General features: G+C 36.2%; 1 non-coding gene across 1 annotated transcript; it reads right to left on the bottom strand.

The window, feature by feature from the left end:
- Nucleotides 1-5369: 5369 nt before the first annotated feature.
- LOC115066786 lies at nucleotides 5370-5472 on the bottom strand. The gene has a single exon (XR_003846232.1). It is a non-coding gene; the product is annotated as a U6 spliceosomal RNA (small nuclear RNA).
- Nucleotides 5473-5874: the final 402 nt, after the last annotated feature.

Genomic DNA, 5874 nt, shown 5'->3' with positions numbered 1-5874 from the left:
TTTGATACATAAGAGTTGTACATGAGATTTTTTTTTAATACATGCATATACAACATGTAAGGATCATATCCAGATAATTGGCATATCCATCGCCTCACACTATCATTTTTTTGTGCTGGGAACCTTCAAAAATCTTCCCTACTATTCTGAAACATACAATTAATTGTTGTCAATCATAGATACTATTCTGAGCCACAGAACATTAGAAATTATGCTGTTTCTAGGGATGTGACAACGGTAGATTTTTCTCTAGCATCTATGACCTCTACAGCCATCTGTATTTGGCTATGTTTACAATACCACACATAAGTTCCCTCTCATTGAGGGGGTCTTAAGTCCAATTAGAGATTGTCCCCAAGATAAAATTGCCACTATTGCACCAATAGGGATAGTTGCTGGGCTGACCATTGTGGTTTGTAGAATCTACAGCTGGGTGGGATCATTGATTTCTTTTCTTACTTGGCAGCATACACAGTATATTCTTATTCTATGAGAGTTGGTCTTCAGGGAGGAGGCTTCCAGATCAATTCCAGCTCATGACTCCAAGTCCTGTGTCTGAAGTATGCCTGTGTCTTCAGCAATAAGGTCTTACCTTAAAGTTCTGGGAGGCTATCAAGGGCTGTGGCCAATGTATTATTTGGAGAGTCTTTTGGACTGCTCTGACCAACAACTTGAAGTTTCCAATTCCTGCCATTGTAGTTTTTGTTATATAGCCTTCAGCTACATACATTCACTCAGGTTTATGTTTTTTGTGTATTTTTCAGTAGGCTTGTTGAATACTACATTTCCCTTTAGTCTTTCATACCACCTAAGCATTACTTATCTCCCTTCCCCCATCTCATTCTCTCTGTCTCCTCTGTCCCTCTCTTTCTGTTTCTCTCTGTCTCTTTCTCTCTCCTCTCTCTCCCTGTATAGACCTCCTTCCTCTGTGTCCAGTTAATGTACCTCCCATTGCCCTCCTTCCCCCTTTAATAATACCTATCTCCTACTATCCTCCTCTCTCAAGCTCCTCCTTCCCCTCTCCTCCCATGTTCCTTTCCACTTTTCTGGCTCCTGTGGTTACATCAATGTATATACTCATATCTCAGTATTTGGAGCTAGGATCCACAAACAAAAGACAGTGCACATTGATTCTTTTTCTGAGCCTAGGCTCCCTCACTTAGCATAACAGTTTCTAGTTCCATCCATTTACCTGCAAATTTCATGAATTCTTTTTTCTTTCCTGCTGATAGAGCTCCATTGTGTAAATGTACCACATTTTCCTTATACATTAATCAGTTGAGGGACATTTAGTTGGTTTCCATTTTCTAGCTATTGTGAAAAGAGCATCAATAAACACAGCTGATTAAGCATCTCTGTAGTAGGATATATGGTCCTTTATGCATATGCTGAGGACTCATGTAACTGGATCATATGGTTGGGAGATCTAGTTTTAGCTTTTAAATTCTCCACACTGATTTCCATAGTGGCTGTACCAGTTTATAATCCCACCAGCAGTGACTGTGAGTTCCCTTTCCCCACATCCTCACCAATATTTGTAGCCATTTGTTTTCTTGATCTTAGCCATTTTGACTAGGGTAAGATGAAATATTAAAGTAGTTTTAATTTGCATCCTCTAATTACTAAAGATGTTTGTCACATTTTAAGGTATTTCTTAGCCACTTGTATTTCTCCTTTTGAGAACTCTTTGCTGCGATCCATAGCTCATCTTTTAATTGGGTCATTTCTCTTCTTGATTCTTTTTATTTATTTATTTTTGTTCTCTTTATTTTCTGGGTATTAATCCTCTGTCAGATGTGTTGCTGGTAAAGATTTTCTCCCTCTCTGTGGGCTTCCTCTTCATTCCATTTGCTGTTTCCTTTGCTGTACAGAAGCTTTTTAGTTTAATGAGGGCCCATTTGTCAATTGTTGTCTTTAATTCCTGAGTAAATATAGTCCAATTTAGAAAGTCCTTCCTAGACCTATATCTTGTAGGATACTGCCTGTGTTTTCTTCCAATAGTTTCAACATTTCAGGTCTCACGTTGAGGTCTTTGATCCACTTGGCACTTATTTTTGTACAGGGTGATAAATATGAGACTAATTTCATTCTTCTACATGTAGAGATCCAGTTTTTCCAGCACTGTTTGTTCAAGATGCCATCATTCCTCCAGGGGGCATTCTTGGCACCTTTGTCAAATATCAGGTGACTGTAGTTGCATGCAACCATATTTGGGTCTTTTATTTTGTTCCATTGATCTAAATGTTTGTTTTGTGCCAGTACTATCCTGTTTTTATGGCTATAGCTCTGTAATATAGTTTGAAATGTGTTATAGGATTCCCTCCAGCGTTGTTCTTTTTTCTCAGGGTTGTTTTGGCTATCTGAGGTCTTTTGTGGTTTCACATGGATTCTAGGATTATTTTTTTTTAATTCCGTGAAAAATGTCATAGGGGTTTTTAATGGGATTGCATTGAATCTGTAAATTGCTTCTGATAGGATGGTATCTCCCAGTACTGATTCTACAACTCCATGAACATGGGAGCTCTTTGCCTCTTCTAGTGTCTGCTTCAATTTTCTTCTTCAAGGTTTTCATTGTAGAGAACTTAAACATCTTCATTCAGTTTTATTCCGGATTCTTCTTGAGGCTGTTGTGAATGGAAGTGTTTCTATAAACTCTTTCTCCACCTGCTTGTTATTGGTATATGAAAAGACCAGTGACTTTTGTATACTGATTTTGTATCCTGCCACTTTGCTGAAACTATTGATCATTTCTAGAAGTTTTCTGGTGGAATTTTGGGGATATTGTATGTACAATATCGTTTCTATAAATAGGGATAATTTGACCTCTTTTTTCTAATTAGTACCTGTGTAATTTCCTTATCTTGTCTTACTGCTTTACCTAGGGTTTCAAGTACTATATTGAAAAAGAGTGGGGATAGTGGACATCCTTGTCTGGCATCTGATTTTAATGGGAATTCTTTGCGTTTCTCTCCACTTTGAATGATATGGTCTGTGGGTTTGTCATATAAAGCCTTTTTTATGTTGAAGTATGTTTCCTCCAGTCCAATTCCCTCTAGGACTTTTTTCATGAATGTGTTCCAATGATTTTGTCAATGGCCTTTTCTGCATCTATTGAGATGATCATGTGGTTTTTGCCTTTAAGTCCACTTACATGATTTATTATGTCTATTGATGTATGTATATTCAATCATCCCTATATATCTGAATTAAAGCTAACTTGATCATCATGGATGCTTTTTGATATGTGCCTGTATGTGGTTTGCAAGTATTTTTGAGAATATCTACATCTATCTTCATTAGGGATGTTGACCTGTAGTTTTCTTTTTTGTTGTAGTTGTGCCTTTACCTGGTTTTGATATTAGAGTAATACTGGCTTCGAAGAAGGAGTTTGGGAATTTTCCCTTTGTTTGTATCTTTTTGAATAAGTTAAGCAGTATCAGTTGTAGTTCTTTGAAAGCCTGGGAAAATTCTTCTGTAAATCCATCTGGGCCTGGGCTTTTTTAGTTGAGAGGCTTTGTACTATTATTGTTTTAATCTCCTTATTTGTTTTGGGCCATTTGAGTTGTTTATCTCTTCTTGGTTTAACTTTGATGATTTGATTGAATCTAGAGATTCATTCACTTCTTTCAGATTTTCTAATTTAATAGAGTATAGGTATTTAAATTTTATTTATTATTTTTATATGTATGTATGTATTGCCTGCATGTGGGTAAGTGCACCCGTGTCATGCAGTGCTCTCAGAGGACAGAAGAGGCTGTCGGATCCCTGGGACTGGAGTTATGGACAGTTGTTAGCTGCCATGTGGGTACTGGGATTCAAACCCAGGTCTTCTGAAAGAACAGCCAGTGTTCTTAACCTCTGAGCCATCTCTCCAGCCCCAGAGTATAGGTTTTTAAAGTATCCCCTATTAATGTTCTGGATTACTTTAACATTGCAATGTTTCCCTTTTAATCTCTATTTTTGTTGATTTGTGTTTGCTTTTTCTTTCTTTTGGCTAGCTGAGCTAAAGTTCTGTCTATCCTTTTTATCTTTTTAGAAGAACCAGCACTTAGATTCATTGATTCTATCTATTGCTTTCTTTGTTTCTATTTCATTGATTTCTTCTCTGATTTTTATTATTTCCTTTTGTCTTTTGGGTTTGGAGTTTGGTTTCTTCTTGTTTTTGCAGCTTTTTGAGTTGTATTATTTATTTGTGCTTGTTTGATTTTTTAATGCAGGTGCTTAGAGCTATAACCTTTCTTCTCTAATCAATGTGTCCTAGTGGTTTTTTTGTGTCATGTTTTCATTTTCCTTTGATTTCAGGAATATTTTTGTCTCTTGATCTTTTTCTTTGACCTATTCATTATTCAGGACTGTGTTGTTTAATCTCCATGAGTTTGTGTAGTTACTAGAGCTTCTTTTACTGTTGATTTTAAACTTTATTGCAGGTGGTCCATTTGAATACATGGGATTGTTTCATTTTTAAAAATCTGTTGAGGTTTATTTTGTTTTGTGGTCTATTTCAGAGAAACTTCTACAGACTTCTTAGTAGAATGTGTGTTTTTTTGGTGCTTGGGTAGAATATTCTGTAGATGTGTTAGGCCCATTTGATGTATGATAGCATTTATTCCAGATGTTTCTTTGCTTATTTGTCCAGATGAACCTGTCTATTGAGGAAAGTGGGGTATTGAAATCACCTATTATTACTGAGTTGGGGTTGATCTGTATCCTGAAATTCAGCAGTAGTCTTTTTTTATGAAATTGGGTGTACCAGAGTTTGTTGCATTTATGTTTATGATTGTAATATCTTCTAGGTTGAATGTTCCTTTGGTCAGAATGAAGTGACTTTCTTTATTTTTTTCTGGTTAAGTTTACTTTTAAGTCTATTTTTTCAGGTATTAGGATAGCAATGCCTCATTATTTCTTGGTCAGATTTGCTTGGAATATTTTGTTCCATCCTTTCACTCTAAGGTTATATCTCTCTTTGAAGGCAAAATGAGTTTCTAATAGACCAAAAAAAGATGGCTATTGTTTCTTAATCCATTCAACTAGCCTGTCTTTTGACAGGGAGTTGAGACATTACTGTTTAAAGTTATTATTGAAAGGTTCATTCGTTATTGTAATTTTATGTTGTTTGTGTTCTTAGTCCTATTTTTTGTTTCCATAATTATAGTTTCATTTGTTTTCTTCCCCTAGCCTCTTGGGTATGGTTATTTATTTCTTCAGTCCTTTGTATTGCATCAAGTAGTCTCTGTAAGGATGGTTTAGTGGACACACATTCTTTCAGCCTATGTATATCATGAAATATTTTTCTTTCTCCTTTGACCTTGAGGGACAGTTTTGCTTGGTAAAGTAGTCTGGGTTGGCATCTGTCATTATTTAGAACTTGAGGAAATAGGTAACACTTTATGAATTTGTGTGTAATACTTGTGCAGCAGCCATGCTAATCTTCTCTATTATTCCAGTTTTAGTATATGTTTTGCTGAAGCAGGCACTACTTATTATTTTTTTATATTTTTATTTATTATTTTTATTTTATGCATATGAGTGTATTGCCTGCATGTATGTGAGTGTACCTGTGTCATGCAATGCTGCAGAGATCAGAAGAGGGCTTCAGATTCCTCTGGAACTGGAGTTAAGGATGGTTCATAGCCATCATGCAGGTGCTGGCAATCGAACCCGGGTCCTCTGCAAGAGCAGTCAGTACTCTTAACTGCTGAGCCATCTCTCCAGCCCCACTAACTGTTAGTTTTAATAATTTTATTTTTTGAACTTTCATACATGAATATTTTATTTGCATCATTTCCACACCCCTCCCAACCCCCTCCAACTCCTCTCATAACCTCCCATCTGGATTTCTTGTCCTCTTAATCATTATTGTTAAACACATATGCA

The sequence above is a fragment of the Nannospalax galili genome, unplaced genomic scaffold, assembly GCF_000622305.1.
Source record: "Nannospalax galili isolate Female #2095 unplaced genomic scaffold, S.galili_v1.0 scaffold2024, whole genome shotgun sequence".
Taxonomy (NCBI): Eukaryota; Metazoa; Chordata; class Mammalia; order Rodentia; family Spalacidae; genus Nannospalax; species Nannospalax galili.
Note: the sequence above shows the minus strand (reverse complement) of the source record. Positions and strands in the feature narration are given on the sequence as shown.